A 17,252-nucleotide genomic window follows, 5' to 3' on the forward strand; every position below is an offset into this window, starting at 1 on the left:
ATTGGTAAAACCTGAGAGTTTGATACAAATTTATAATCTCAAGCATATATCATGCCATTCCTGTCTGGCTTGCAGAGTTTCTGCTGAAAAATCTGCCGATAGTCTTATGGGGATTCCCTTGTACATAAGTTGTTCTCTTATTGCTTTTAAGATTCTTTCCTTGTTGTTAACTTTTGACATTTTAATTATAATGTGTGTTGGTGTGAGTTTCTTTGGGTTCATTGTTTTTGGAACTCTCTGAGCTTTCTGGATCTGGACGTCTGTTTCTGTCTCCAGGTTAAGAAAGTTTTCAGCCATTATTTCTTCAAATAAGTTTTTTTTCTCCCTGCCATTTTTTTTCTCTTCTCTTCTGGGGTTCCTTATAATGTGATTGTTGGTCTGCTTGATGTTGCCCCAGAAGTCCCTTAGGTTATCTTCAGTCTTTTTCACTCTTTTTTCTTTTTGCTGTTCTGAATGAGTTCCACTGTCCTGTCTTCAAGTTCCCTGATCCTTTCTTCTGCTTCATCTAGTCTGCTGTTGAACTCTTCTAGTGTATTTTTCAGTTCACATAGTGTATTCTTCAGCTCTGTGACTTTTATTTGATACTTCCTAATATTTTTATCTCTTTGTTGAAATTCTCTCTCTGTTCATCCATTCTTCTCCCAAGATCAGTGATCATCTTTATCATCATTATTTTTAACTCTTTATCAGGTAAATCACTTATTTCATCAGGGTCTTTTTTGAGGTTTTATATTTTGCTGTTTTGCTTGGAACATATTCATCCTTTTCTTCATTTTCTTTGATTCTTTCTGTTGATTTCTATGCATCAAATAAAACAGCCACCTCTCCCAGTCTTCAAGGAGTTGCCTTGTGTAGAAAACGAATCTTATCATACAACACTGCCCCAGCTCTTGGTTGTCTCTCAAACCCTTGTGATTGTTCAAGCAGTCCATTTTATTTTTAGTGGCTCCCAGTGGTTGAGTCTGTGCAAAGACCTGTCAGTTTCCCAAAGGGGAGGATCTCCATCAGCACCTAGATTCAAGCTTACTGGGAGCCAGACTTTCAGGCAGCAGCTTTAAAGTGTGCAAATTGTATAGGCCTGTTGGACTGTGAGCATAAGTCTTGCTGGCCACCAGAGCCAGGTGATCTAGAAGTGCCCCCTGGGTATCAGCTGCGAAAATTGGTGTGCCAGATGAGTACAAACTTCTTTCTGGGAGATATTGGTGAGCTAGAGTGAGGCAGAGGGAGAGTGAAAAGATGGCTCCCCAAATGTCTGTCTCTGGAGGGCACTTCAGCAGACACCTAGCTGTGTGCCAAACCAGAAGCCTGCTGCTGAGTCTGCAGCTATCCATATAAGCTAATAGGCCTTCTCACAGAAAGACTAAATACCCCAGTCTGTTGCCTCTTGCTGTGTCCTAGGGGTGGTAGCCAGTTAAAAACTATTTCTCTGTTGGTTACAGTTCCTCAGGAAATGTGAATGTAAGCCTCACTGTCCACCAGAGCCAGATGACCTACAGGTGTCCTCTGGGCAGGAGTTGCAAAAATTGTGGTGCTAGACAAGCGTACAAGCTCCTTCCCAGGACATACCAGCTAGCTAGAGTGAGGCAAAGTGATTACACGATGGTGGTAAGCTCTAACCTCTGTCCACAGAGAATATTTCAATAGTCCCTGATTTGTATTAAATTAGATGCCTGCCCCTCAGGTCAATGTTTTAAGATAAGCAAATAAGCCTCTTTCACAGAAAGTCAGGGTGCTTTTCAATTGGCTGCTTCTGTTCTGAGCCCTGGGATGGGTGAGTCTGTGCATGTGAGTCCATTAAGAACTCTTTCTCAGTTCACTATAGCCTTGTAGAAAGTAAGCTCTATTGGCTTTCAATGCTGGACGGTTTGGGAGTTTTTACCCTTTGACTAACATCTCCTCATTTTGCCAGTGACCACCTGGTGATCACCATTCTACTCTCTGTTTCTATGAGTTCAGCTAGACCAATCACAGTACACTGCTCACCTGGTCACAGTGGTGGAATACATGACCTAAATGTAGGCCATTATATTATGGCCCCTGAGATTATCCAAGTTAGAACAAGGGAGAATGGTTCCTTGGTCTTGGAAAAGCTGTTGAGATATAAGCATGATGTCTGCCAGCATTTATGTTCTGGCTTTCTAGGGTAGCAGGCCTGGGTGAAGGGAGCTGGGACATGCTTAGCAGCCAAATTTCAGGTGGAATGATCTTGTAGTTACCCAGTCCTTCAGATGTTTTGAATTGGAATTCTAGTAAGAAAAATAGCTCAGACTAATACAATTACTTTTCTCAGACTTATGATACCTGTGTTTATTAATTATAGAAAGCATACACTACTGTTACTTATTCTGAGTGAAATGAAAATATTATGCCATTTGACATGTATGACATTAATATATACATATAGAATATTGGAAGGAAGAAAGAAAAGAGTCTCAAAAATAACAATAGTAATGTTCCTTCAGACTGACTTAAAAATGAAAAAATGGTGTTTTCTCTGAAAAAGTTATGAAGTATTTTAATTTTGAGGATCTTGAAGTCTGTAATTTCTTCTCTGGTCAGAATCATTGATTGTCCCACAGTAGTAGGAGTAACTCATGTGATTCCTGCATTTATGAATCACCTCTAATGTGGGATAAAATAATGATTTCCACAGAATGACTTTCCTCCTCAAACACACTCACACATACACATGTGCATACACTCAAATACACACATACACACTCATGAGTACATTCATTTTTTTCTTTTTTAAACTTAGAACCTGTTGAGAGGATAATGGACCCTGGAAATCATTCCTTAGTAACTGAGTTCATCCTCATTGGGCTAACAGAACATACTGAATTCCAACTTCTGCTCTTCCTCCTCCTCCTAGGAATCTGTGTGGTCATAGTGGTGGACAACCTGGGCATGATGTGGGGGGACTACCGTACTTACAAATAATATCAGATTCATACATATTTAGAATGAGGACTTCAATACTTTTGAAGGGAAACAATTCAAGCTACAATACATAACAGAAAATTTTTTCCCTAATTTTACATTCTTCGCCTGTGTAAAACACTTTAAAAAATCCCTAAGTCTGTATCTTCAAAATTTCCTGAAATTTAGAATTTTTAAATGGTTGAGCATGAAACTTTCTGGAGCTCTAACAATATCAGTCACATCCTCATTACCAACCCATAATCTAACAGGAGAAATAGATGACAGTTGCATGACAATATTAAACAGTTAGGAAACCAATGGAGATAAAGGGTGACTAATTGTTTCTTTTTCCAAGAGTGCACAAAGGCTCCCTATTCCCCACATCTTCACCAACACTTATTATTTCTTGTCTTTTTGATAATAGCCATTCTAACAGGCGTGAAGTGATATCTCATTGTGGTTTTGATTTTCATTTCCCTGATGATTAGTGATGTTGAGCACCCTTTCATGCATCTGTTGGACATGTGTTTGTCTTCTTTGGAAAGTGTTTGTTCAGATCTACTGCTCATATTTTAATCAGATTGTTTGGGGATTTTTTTGCTATTGAGTTGCATGTGTTTTTCATATATTTTGGATACTAACCCCTTACATGATTTGCAAGTATTTTTTCCCATTCAGTAGGCTGCCTTTGCATTCTCTCTCTTTTTTTTTTTTTTTGTGAGGCAGATCAGCCCTGAGCTAACATCCATGCTAATCTTCCTCTTTTTGCTGAGGAAGACTGGCTCTGAGCTAACATCCATTGCCAATCTTCCTCCTTTTTTTTCCCTCAAAATCCCAGTAGATAGTTGTACGTCATAGTTGCACATCCATGCTGTGGGATGCGGCCTCCGCATGGTGGGAGAAGGGGTGCATCGGTGCGCACCTAGGATCTGAACCTGGGCCGCCAGTAGCAGAGCACGCGCACTTAACCACTAAGCCGTGGAGCCAGCCCGCCTTTGCTTTTTGATGTCAAATCCAAAACACCATCACCAAGACCGATGTCAAGGAGCTTAACTCCTATGTTTTCTTCTAGGAGTTTTATGACTTCAGATCTTACATTCAAGTGTTTAATCCCTTTTAAGTTAGTTTTTGTGCATGGTGTAAGACAGTAATCCAGTTTTATTCTTAAGATGTGGCTATCCAGTTTTTCTAACACTGTTTACTGAAGAGGCTGTCTTTCCCCATTGTATATTCTGGCTACTTTATCATAAATTAATTGACCATATATTCATGGGTGTATTTCTGGGCTCTCTATTCTGTTCCATTGATCTATGTGTCTGTTTTTATGCCTATACCGTATGGTTTTGATTACTACAGTTTTATCAGAAGGCACAATGCCTCCAGCTTTGTTATTCTCTCCCAAGTGTGCTTTGGCTCTTAGGGATCTTTTGTGGTTCCATACAAATTTTAGGATTGTTTAATTTATTTCTGTGAAAAATACCACTGAAATTTTGATAGAGACTGCATTGAATGCATAGATTGCTTTGGATAGTATGGACATTTTAACAATATTAATTCTTCTTATCCATGACCATGGGACATATTTCCATTTATTTGTGTCTTCTTCAAGTTCTTTCATTAAATTCTTATAGTTTTCAGTATACAGTTCTTTAACCTCCTTGGTCGAATTTATTCCCAGATATTTTATTCTTTTTGATGTAAATGTAAATGGGATTATTTTCTTAATTTCTCTTTATGATAGTTTACTATTAATGTACACAAATGCAACAAATTTTTGCACATTGATTTTGTGCCCTGCAACTTTACTTGGTTTGTTGATTAATTGCAACACTATTTTGATGGAGTCTGTAGGGTTTTCTATATATAATATCATATTATCTGCAAATAGTTTTACTTCTTTGCTTCCAATTTGGATGCCTTTTATTTCTTTTTCCTGCCTAATTACTCTGGCTAAGACTTCCAATACTATGTTGAATAAATGTCGTGAGAGTGGGTATATTTGTCTTATTCCTGATCTCAGAGGAAAAGCTTTATGCTTTTCACTGTTGAGTAAGATGTTAGTTGTTACATCCTCTTGTTGGATTGCCTCTTTTATCATTATGTGATTACTTTCTTTGTCTTTTATTACAGCCTTTGTCTTAAACGCTATTTTCTCTAATATAAGTATAGCTATCCCAGCTTTCTTTCAGTTTCCATTTGCATAGAATATCTTTTTCCCATTCCTTAACTTTCAGCCTATGTGTCCTTACACCTGAAATGAGTCTCTTGTAGGCAGCATATATGAGGGTCTTGCTTTATTTTTTCAATGTATTCGGCCACTCAGTGTCTTTCAATTGGAGAATTTGGTCCTTTTACACTTAAAGTAATTATTGATGGGTGTATACTTATTGACATTTTGTTCATTGTTTTCTGGCTGTTTTGTACTTCCTCTGTTTCCTTCTTTTTCTCTTGCTCTTTTCCTTTGTGATTTGATGATTTTCTGTAGTGATGTGCTTAGGTTCTTCCTGTTTATTTTTTGTGTACCTACTATAGGGTTTTTCTTAGTGGCTAATATGAGGTTTACATAAAACATCATATGTTTATAACAGTCTATTTTAAGTGGATAATAACTTAAGTTTAAACTCACTCTAAAGCTCTACATTTTTCTGTCGCTGTATTTTATGTTTTTGATATCACAATTTATATCTTTTTATCTTGTGTAACTGTAACAAATTATTTTAGTTATAGTTATTTTTATTTTGTCTTTTAACCTTCATATTAGTTTTATAAGTAAGTAACCCACCACTTTTACGACATTAGAGTATTCTTAATTTTACTATGTTTTTTTCTTTTTCAGTGAAATGTATAATTTTATTTATATTTCTGTTACTGATTAGTGCCCTTTTGCTTCAGCTTAGAGGTGTCCCTTTAACATTTCTGTAAGGCCAGTCTAGTGGTGATAAACTCCTTAACTTTTGCTTGTCTGGAAAACTACCTCTCCTTCAATTTTGAAGGAGAACTTTGCTAGGTAGAATATTCTTAGTTGGAAGTATGTTTTTTTCTTTCAGCACTTTGTATGTGTCATGCCACTCCCTTCTGGCCTGCAAAGTTTCTGCTGAAAAATATGCTGATAGTTGTATGAGTGTTCCTTCACTTATGGGAAGTCTTATAGGGACTTATCCCTTGCTGCTTTTAAGATTCTCTCCTTGTCTTTAACATTTGACACTCTAATCATATGTGTCTTAGTATAGGTCCTTTTGTCTTCATCTTATTTGGAACTCTCTCTGGACTTCCTGTATCTGGATGTCTGTTTCCTTCCCCAGATTAGGGAAGTTTTCATTCTTTCTTCAAATAAGTTTTCTGCCGATTTCTCTCTGTCTTCTCCTTCTGGGACCTCTCTAATGTGAATGTTGGTCCTCTTGATGTTGTCCCATGAGTCCCTTAAGCTATCATCACTCTTGTTTGTTCTTCTTTTGTTTTTTGGCTTCTCTGATTGAGTGAGTTTCACTGGCCTGTCGTTGAGTTCACTGGTCATTTCTTCTGCTTTATCTACTCTGCTCTTGAACCATTCCAGTTTATTTTTCAGATCAGGAATTGTATCCCCCAGCTTTGTGACTTTTATTTGGTCCTTTTCAATATTTTCAATTTTTTAAAAAAAATCTCACTTTGTTCTGCTTTGTAGGTCACTGAGCATCTTTATCACCATTATTATGAACTCTTTAACAGGTAAATCACTTATTTCTGTTTCATCAGGGTCATTTTCTGAGGCTTTATCTTGTTCTTTTATTTGGTACATATATATTTGTTTCTTCATTGTCCTTGACTCTATGTGTTGGTTTCTATGCATTAAATAAAATAGCCACCTCTCTCCGTCTTGAAGGAGTAGCGACATGTAGGAGATGAACCATGTCTGAGCTCTTTGTTGTCTCTCAAACCTTTGTGATTATCCCAGCAGGCTACTTTATTTTTAGTGGCATCCAGTATTTGAGAATGTGCCAAGACCTGTCAGTGTCCCTAAGGGGAGGATCTCCATCAAGACTCTGATTCAGGTTGATTGAAAGTTAGAACCTCAAGTGGCAGCTTTTAATTATGCTACTGTATGTAGTCCTGTGGGACCCCAAGTGTAAGTCCCACTGGCCACCAGAGCCAGGTGATCTACAGGTGTCCCCTGAGCATCAGCAGCAAAAATCAAGGAACCAGACTAGTGTGCAAGCTCTTCTTCAGGAGATACTGGTGACCTGCAGTAAGGCAGAGGGAGAGCACAGAGATAGTGTCCACAAGACTCTACTTCTGGAGACCACTTTAGTAAACCTCTAGATGTGTACCAAAGCAGAAGCCTGCCCCTCATGCCAAAATACCACGATAAGCAAATAAGCTTCTTTCACAGAAAGACTGGGAGAGTGTTTCAGTCTGCTGTTTGTGCTGCATCACTGGGTTGGTAGCCAACTAAGAACTGTGTCTCTGATTGTTATAGTTCTGGGGGACTCAGGAACACAAGCTCCACTGGAAAACAGAGTCAGGTGATCAAAGGGAATCCCTGGTGGCAGCCACAAATACCAAGACACTAGACGCAAAAGCAGGACACCAGACATTCGTACAAGCTCATCTCCAGGACATACTGGTGCTCTGGAGCAAAGCAGAGGGACAGCATAAAGATGACCTCCACCCACACAAGGTCTCCAGAAAGGACTACAGTCAGCCCTTACATTTTAATTTAGAATTAATTAGAAGCCTGACCCTCAAGCTAAAGTTATACTGATAAGCTAATAGATTTCTTTCACAGAAAGACTGGACACCTTATTATATTGCCTCTCTGCTGTGCCCTGGAGGTGGTAGACACTTAAGAACTCTTTCTCCATTGGTTACAGTCCTGTAAGACCCCTGAGCATAATTCCAGCTGGCCACAACAAAAGCCTGGTGACGTACAGCTGTCCCTTGAGTGGCATCCACAAAAATTGGGTGCCAGACTAGAACACAAGTTCTTGTCTAAGATCTGGAGCAAGGCAAAAGGAGAGTGCAAAGATGGTGTCCATTGGTCTTTGTCCCTGCAGATGCCCTCAGTATGCTCCTGGATGTGTGCCAAACCAGAAGCTTGACCCTCAGACCAAAGCACCACGACAAGTAAATAGGCCTGTTTCGCAGAAATATCAGGGATGTGTTTCAGTCTTCTGTCTATACTCCATCCTGGGGGGGGTAGCCAACCAGGAACTGTCTTTCTAATTGTTACAATCCTGTGGGATGCAGGAATGCCAGCCCTACTGGAGACCAGAGCCAGGCTATCAAGGGGCGCCACAGGGCAGCAGCCACAAAACCCGGGTCACCAGATGTAAAAACTGGGGCACCAAACAGTCTAAAAGCTCCCTTCTGGGAGATACTGATGCTCTGACATTTGGCAAAGGAGAGTTGGGGAGGGCTAGTAGCTGCTCTCTGAGCTCTCTGGAGAGGATTACAGGTGGCCCTTGTTGTATATTTATTTAGAATCCTGCCCCACAGGCCTCAGCCATGAGATAAGCTAATAGGCCTGTTGTACAGAAATACTAGGCCCTTCAGTCTGCTGTATCTTACAGAGCCCTGTGGTTGGTAGTGGGTTAAGAACTGTTTCTTGGTTGGTTGAGTCCTATAGGACCTGCAAGACTAAGCCTGGATAATCACCAGAGCCGGGACATCTCTATGTCCCCTGGGTAACAGGTGCAAAAATTGGGGCACCAGATGATGTATAAGCTCCTTTCCAGGAGATACTTGCAAGCTGGAGAGAGGCAACGGGAGAGAGCAAAGATGGCACCCACTGACCTCTGTCCGTAGAGAGTATTTCAAAAGACTCCTGAGGTGTATTAAATTAGATGTCGGCCCCTCAGTCCAATGCTTTAAGATAAGCAAATAAACCTCTTTCACAGAAGTTCTGGGCCTTTTGAGTTGGCTGTTTCCACGCTGGGCTCTAGGGTGGGCAAGTCTGTGAGTGTGAGCCCTTTAAGAATTCCTTCTCACTTCCCTAGAGCCTTGTGGGTCTTGTGGATGAAGCTTTCACTTTCAAAGCTAGAAGTTTTGGGGGCTCATCTCACAGGTGCAGATCTTAAAAGTTGGGGTGCCAGATTTAGAGTTCAAAGCATTTGCTTCTCAGGGAGAAGCTTAGGGTTTGAGAGTTTGAGTTCCCTACCAATTATGGGTTACCACACTGGAGTTGGGTTTATGGCAAAGTTATGTCCCAGTCTCTCCTATCCACTTTGATGTGTGTTTTTACTCATTCACCCAATGTGTAGGAGTCATTCAGCGTTTTTTTTTTTTTTCCCCCAGAGAAAGTTGTTTCATAGATGTCTGTAGATTCTGTGTGTAAATGGGAGGAAGTCAGTTCCAAAGATATCCATGTTGCCCTCTTGACCTAGAACTCCTAGCGTAGTTTATATTTTACTTCTCTAAGCATTAAATATACAACCCAGTAAATTTTTTACATTTACAGGTGACAACAATAAATGGTTAGGAAAATCTTTGTGTTTCCAATCACTTATTTGTGTGTTAAAACTGTTAAAAAGTGTTAAGAAGGATAAAAAATATCTGAACTGTCTCTAGTGAATCTGAGAACTGGTGGGAAACATGCTATTAAAATATTAGAATAGATATCAGATAGATTTCAAAGTAGAGATTGAACCCTACCAGAAAAAGAGAGACAAAAGGCCTTAAGGAAGGAGACCTAAAACAAATGAGGAAAAAAAATAACACATATATAGAATTTATTAAGTACCATTACAGAAGGATATGTAAATGAAGCTGGGACCCCTCTGCCTGTTCTCACAGGTGAATCTAGCAAGCAAGCTGCATAGGCTTAAAGTTAGTAACAAGAAAATCCATGCTGTACTGAGAAGCAGCCATGCAGGCCTCGTCAGCCTGTGTCTAAATGACATTGCAAACTTTCATCTCATGACTGGAGGCACCAGGAGGATGAATCAGCAACAGGAAGAGATAATGAGTACCTCACTCTCACATTTCCCAACTACATTTCTTAGAAATTTAGGGAAAAACTGATGACCATGGTCCTTGCCTCCCTCCACGCATGGATAACACCAACATTACACACCTTGTTTGACGTATAAGCAAAAGTTCGTGTTATCCTTGAAGTAGATGACTATTAGATGTGTAAGCCCTTTCCTGCATGGACACTGCTTTATTAAAGGGTATATCAACTGCATCAGATCCGTAGATCTTGGAGCAGGTTCTCAGAATACTCTGTTGGACTGTTTGCCGGCACTCGAGCTCTTGGTCTTCACTATCACAAAAACTCCTTCATTTAATCTTTACATAGACTCTTTATTTCAGTCAATAGATATATGTTATCAAATGTTTTAATAATTGAAAAGAGCAGGATAAGGTAAATGTATTATAACTCTAGGCACTAAGATAAGCTTGGATAATGTTCTCAAGCAGAGTTTATCTTTCATTAACTTTGGTACAAGTGTATATTAATTTCTAAAAGAAAACAGTTCCTCACGTACAATTAGCATTTCAAGGAACATCAATATGTCCTGATAGTGAACTTTAGGCAGAATCATTTTCTAACTTCTGTTTTAGTTACAATTAGGTTTTCTGTGTGTCACATGTATACATGCACCATGGTGCCTTAAACCAGATGACTCAGGGCTGGTGCAGTGGCTCATCAGGTACAAGAGCTTCTTTTAAATTATTGCTCTGTGACTACAACACATAGCTTCCAATTTTTGGTTTCAGGTAATGGTTCCATTCCATCCTTCATCTCTACCACCCACCCATTAGAAAGAAAAATGGGGAAGGAGAAAGGAATGTCTCTGAACTTGAAGAACACTACTTGGAATGGACAGACCTCATCTCCACCTCTTTCCCTTTGGTAAGGACTTAGTCATATGGCCAAGCCTAGCTGTAAGAGGGGGTGAGAAATACCATGGTTATCTCCACGGCTATGTGCCAGACTAAGATTCAGGGCATTTATCATTTAGGAAGAAAGGGAGAATAAAAATTAGGAGTTACTAGCAGTTTATTCCATTCTTTCAAATATTTGTATTTTGCCATAGACAACTCTATGATGTTCTCTCTAGCGTTTAACATTTGAATTTAGCACTGTATCTAAGAAGAAAAATAACATGAAATGTAATTAAAATATGTAATGCATAAATAGAATATGTTAGTATTTTAACAACTGTTAAGATCTGCTAGAGAGCTGTATGTCATGCTGGGTAGGGTAGTTCCTATAATATCTCAACAATGCTGGGTTCCTTCCTATGGCCTTGTCTTCATTCATGCTGCTTTCCCATCCTGAAAGGGCTTCTTGACTCCATTCTCCCTTCCAAATTTTACACAACTTTCAATTTCATACACTTTAAAAATGCAAGTGTTTAATTCTCCGTGCATTTCTGACCACTCCAGGCTGTTATGAGGCACACTTCTGAGTCATCACACATACTATAATAATGATGTCTTTTCTTGTATTGTTTAGTATTATTTCATGCTTTTGGATATTAACTCTATCAAAATTGTCAAATTCTTGAGAACAACTATTGTGTCTTACTTCATACCATATTTATTTTCCTAGGGTTTGATAATTATTGATATGCAACGTTTTCCATAAGAAATTATTCTGCTCTAAGTTTTGGTCCTTTTCATATTAATTTGCAAAAATGACTTTACAAAAGCAGATTAAAGTCTCACATCTAACAATAATTTAAAGCATTAAAAAGTAAATTTGATTAGCCAAGAAATGGAAACGACCTAAGACATTTGGTATATACCAAATATATAATATATATGTATATATAATGTACAATATACCTATGTGTATATATATATTTATATACACACACAATGGAATATTACTCAGCTATGAGAAAGATGGAAATCCTGCCATTTGCAACATCATGAATGAATCTTGAGTGCATTAGGCTAAGTGAAATGTCAGACAGAAAAAGACAAATACTGTATAATCTCACTTATATGTGAAATCTAAAAAAGCCAAACTCATAGAAACAGAGAACAGAATGGTGGTTACCAGGTGGTCACTGGGGAAATGGGGAGATATTGGTCAAAGGGTATAAACTTCAGTTATAAGATGAATACGTCCTGGGGATCTAATGTACAGCATGGTGATTAGAGTTAATAATACTGTTTTATATACTTAAAAATTGCTAAGAGAGTAAATCTTAAATGTTCTGATCACAAAAAGGAAATAGTACTTATGCGAATTGATAGCAATGTTGGCTAATGCTACGGTAGTAATAATTTTGCAATACATAAGTGTATCAAATCAATATGCCGTACACTTTAAATCTGCACAATTTTATATGTCAGTTATATCTCAAATCTGGAAAAAAAGTAAATGTGATTAACCAAATTTATTGTAATTATGGTCCAAAAATGATACAACATTCAATGAATATTTAGAATAAAACCATTAAATACAATTTTTATTTCCAAATAAAATAATGTAGTATTTATATAGAACTAAAATAATCTCTATAACACATACATCTCCAAATTATACCTCAACACTTGTCTTTTAATTTTACAGGAAAATAAAGCCATCAACTTCCTCGTTAGACTTGTTAAGAACTTCTCATCGGGTATTGGCAATATCCAGCTGATGCTTTCATTCAGCCCCCACGTTAAAATATTCCAGGTATTACTATTTTATAAGTACATAACAATATCTAAATACAGTTAGCAGAGGTCAATGAAAATAAAAAATTTCAAATCATAGACACAAAGGTTATTTTCCCTAATTTTCTGTTTACTTCTTACAGGAAATCACTTTAGAAAATTCCTTTACTATATATCTTAAAAATTTTTGAAATTTTGAACTTTCAAATAGTTTGGAATGAAATTCAATGCAACTCTAACAAAATCTATCACATCATTTTCTCTATTCCATAATCTAATAAGAACAATGAATCACACCTATGTGACACTATTAAATGCTTGAAAGCCAATGAGGGAAAAGGAAAATTCTAATTGTTTCTTTACCCAAGAGGTGATGCTTATGGGATAAGATTCTAGCGGGAGGTCATTATCATTACTTGTTCCCACTCAGACTCTTAGCATCAATACCCAGAGTATAAAATCATCATATTGTATCAACCAGCCTTTGCAGAGGGCCATCAGCTTCATCAGAGATCAGGACCAGTGACTCAAAATTATTGCCACAGAGACTTTTAGGCTATGACTCCCTTAGTACCAAGGAGTCCTGCAAGGTTAGTACTCAGAACCACCCACCAGCATCATGAGAATTATTTTTCTCTTCAGAGAAATGGAAGAGAAAAATACACAGCCCTGAACTTTGGGGGAGCAAGAAGAGTATTTCTGAATCTCAATTCTTGACTTTAAAATTTTAGAGTCCTCTCCTCAAGCTCCCTCCCAGGACACTTAGAGATGCACATAGTTATTTATTTATCTCTACTTTTTCTCACTCTCATATTCGCACTTCCTGATGAGCAGAAATTCCCTTATCATCTCGCTGTTCCCTGGTGTATAAAATTACAGTAAACACTGTTTTCTCACTTCAACTCAGGCAGTGAGAGGTATTTGTTTACTTATATCAAGTCTATGTTAACTTACCTATAACCTTCTTTCAATAATTTAACTAAAAATACAAATTTATTGAGACTTGCTCTATGTAAGCACTGTGTCAAGCCCTGTATTGAGTTTACAGTCTAGTACAGAAGAAAAACCAGTAAATAACTCATAAAAATTAATACAGAATTAAGTATGTGCTAAACATAAACATAAGAAATGTATTCATGAGCATGTAGAAAACGATCTTATTAACTGGGGCTTTCATTATTAAAGCCCATAACTAAAGGGCCCTAACTATTAAATAGATTCCTTAGGATAAAGGGGATAAAATAAGGGAAAGGCTAAAGAAATATGATGAATTAAAAATAAGAGTCTAATAAATGCCCTTTTGGGAAATAGCTAAATCATATGATACTTGTCGGGACATAAAAAAATATATGTATATTTTTGTTGCCAGATGATAAAAATATTTGAATGACAAATTGGTTTGGAATTTATTTATACACCATGGAAAATATTGTTAATTTTAGGAGGTTAATATTCAGTAAAACATTCCAAATTTCTGTATTATTGTATATTAATGTAGAAAGGAACAAGAAGATATGATAAGGAAAAAGTTAAAAATTCTGGCTATTCATTACAGGAATGAAAATGTCGGTTAAATAAAAGATATATCAGAGGGAAACTCAGATTAAAATTAAAACAACATTGGCATTTTATCAGTTCTTACCAATAGCGAGGAATTGTGCTAAGCACCTTGAAAGCATCATTTAACTCAATTCTCACATAAGACAGATGTTAGTGTCTTTGTTTTTCAGAGGGTTGAAGAGTGAACATAATTATCTCAAAATCACCAGCAAGTATGGAGTTTAGTTGAGGTTTGAATCCCCCGTTGTCCACCTTAATATCGCAACCTATTAGAATTATAAAATCATGAAATATGGAAACTGGAAGACATGTTTAGGATGATTTAATTCAACAACCCATCAGGTGCTTGTGTCCTTAAATAACATCTGGTAATAAGTGATTATTCAGGCTGTACTCAAACATTTCTGACTGTAAGTTCAAGGTATATCTGAGTGTTGGACTGTTCATCTTTGTTGTGAAAGCAAATTTCTCTCCATGGTTTCAAGCAGTTAGTTTTACTTTCCTCTCTTGGAGACATAGATCATAAGACCAACGACTCTTAAATAAAGTAATATGTTGAACACTGAGATAACTATCATGTGCCACATGAATTTTTGTGCTGTTAGTCAAATATCCTCAGTTATTTTAGCCATTCTTAAAACGACAGATTTCTAGATCATTCTCTTGAAATTGTCTGCTTTTTATGTATCACATAAAATATTATTCCTCAAATTGAATATACTAATCCAACTACTACTTGAGTATCAAGTAGGAATATGAATTTCCATTTTTTAGAATCTACTCGTTTTCTTTGCAAATCTCATCTAAAGATACATTGGTCTTTAAAAAAAAAAAGTATCATATTGGTGGCTAGTATAAATTAAATCAAATTTTGTAATTATATTTTGCATGTGCTCTCTTAATCCACGTCACCATCTTTGAATTCTATACAGCCACATGCAAAATACATGTTTATAAAAAAAGATCAGGATAAAGGATACCTAGTGTCTGTTGTTACAGACCCTTCTCATATTTTGGGAGTAGGATTAGTTTTCCAACCTCCACCACTTCAATACTGAAGTGCAAATTGCATAGATCAATCATAGTCCACTGCTCACCTGGTCACAGTGGTGGAATACATGACCTAAATGTGGGCCGTTATATTATGACCCCTGAGATTATCCAAATTAGAACAAGGGAGGATGTTTCCTTGCTCTTGGAAAAGCTGCTGAGATATAAGCATGATGTCTTCCAGCACTTATGTTCCTGCTTTCAGGACAGTGGGTCTGGGTGAAGGGACCTGGGACATGCAGAGCAGCCAAATCTCAGGCGGAATGATACTGTAGTTGCCCAGTCCTGCTATTTTGAGTAGGTTACTAGCAAGGAAAATAGCTCAGACCAGTATAACTACTCTTCACAGACTTATGAATCCTATGTTTATTAATTATAGAAAGCGTACACTACTTTTATGTATTCAGAGTAAAATGAAAATCTTATGCCATGACATTAATATATAAATATAGAATACGGGAGGAAAGACAAGAGTCCTTAGAAATAGCAGTAGTAATGTTCCTTCTGACTGACTTAAAAAATGAAAAATTGGTGCTTTATCTTAAAAATTTATGAATTATCTTAATTTTAATGTTTTGGAAGTCTATAAGTCCTTGTCTGGTCGTTGGTTGTTCCAGAGTAGCAGGAGAAACTCAAGAGATTCCTGCATTATGAATCTCCTCTGATGAGGGATAAAAGAACGATCTCCACAGAATTCTTTTCCCCCTCACACACACTCAAGACATATACATGTGCATACACTCAAATACACAGACACACACACACACACACACAAACACTAATTTACTTTTTTTTAAACCTAGAACCTGCTGAGAAGTAATGGACCCTGAAAATCGTTCCACACTAACTCATTTCATCCTCGCTGGGCTAACGGAACATGCTGAACTCTAGCTTGCACTCTTCCTCCTCTTCTTAGGAGTCTATGTGGTCATGGTGGCGGGGAACCTGGGCATGATCACACTGATTGGGCTCAGTTCTCCCCTGCACACCCCCATGTACTATTTCCTCAGCAGCTTGTCCTCCATTGATCTCTGCCAGTCCTCTGTCATTACTCCCAAAATGCTGGTGAACTTTGTGACAGAGAAGAACACCATCTCCTATCCTGAATGCGTGAGTCAGCTCTATTTCTTCCTCATTTTTGCTGTTGCAGAGTGTCATATGTTGGCTGCAATGGTATAAGACCATTATGTTGCCATTTGTAACCCCTTGCCTTACAATGTCATCATGTCCTATCACATCTGCTTCTGGCTCACAGTGGGAGTTTATATTTTGGGCATCACTGGATCTATAATCCATACTGGCTTTATGCTGAGACTCTTTTTCTGCAAGACCAGTGTGATTAACCATTATTTCTGTGATCTCTTTCCACTCTCGGAGCTATCCTGTTCCAGCATCTACATCAATGAATTATTGGTTCTAGTCTTAAGTGCATTTAAAATTCTGACTCCTGCCTTAACTATCCTTGCCTCCTATACCTTCATCCTCTCCAGCATCCTCCACATTTGCTCCACTGAGGGCAGGTCCAAAGCCTTCAGCACATGCAGTTCCCACATCTCAAGTGTTGCCGTTTTCTTTGGATCTGCTACATTCATGTACCTGCAGCCATCATCTGTGAGCTCCATGAATCAAGGGAGTGTATCCTCTGTGTTTTATACCATCATTGTGCCTATACTGAACTCCCTAATCTACAGTCTGAGGAATAAGGATGTCAGATTGCCCTGAAGAAAATTCTACACAGTAGAAAATGTTCATGAATAGCATCAATGCCATGGTGTCATATGGAAATTAAGATTTTGTTTGCTGACATATGTTATATATTAGGTTTGTTTTTAATATTTGGAAATTCAGTGACACTTTCCTCTATAGCATATCTCCAAAATTCTACTCCAGGCCACTTCCTTTGAATCTATATTACAGTGACTGTGTAGGGGAAATACTAAGAATAAAATTAAAGACTTTTGAGGATTAAAGGAGTCTGAGTTTTATTTTTAATAATAATAAAAACAAAAATAAGAACAGCAATGATGATGATGAAGATAACAACAATAACATATGCAATTGAGATTTTATGAAATATCAACCACTACGCCCAGCACTTCAAATGGATAAATTTCCATAATATTTAC

At 37.6% G+C, this 17,252-nt stretch overlaps 1 pseudogene; it reads left to right on the forward strand.

Moving 5' to 3' along the window:
- Nucleotides 1-15,904: 15,904 nt before the first annotated feature.
- On the forward strand, nt 15,905-16,880 carry LOC101401027 (olfactory receptor 8G3-like; annotated as a pseudogene).
- The last annotated feature ends 372 nt before the right edge of the window (nt 16,881-17,252 follow it).

Source organism: Ceratotherium simum, chromosome 7, assembly GCF_057802395.1.
Source record: "Ceratotherium simum simum isolate JZ-2026a chromosome 7, ASM5780239v1, whole genome shotgun sequence".
NCBI classification, from domain to species: domain Eukaryota; kingdom Metazoa; phylum Chordata; class Mammalia; order Perissodactyla; family Rhinocerotidae; genus Ceratotherium; species Ceratotherium simum.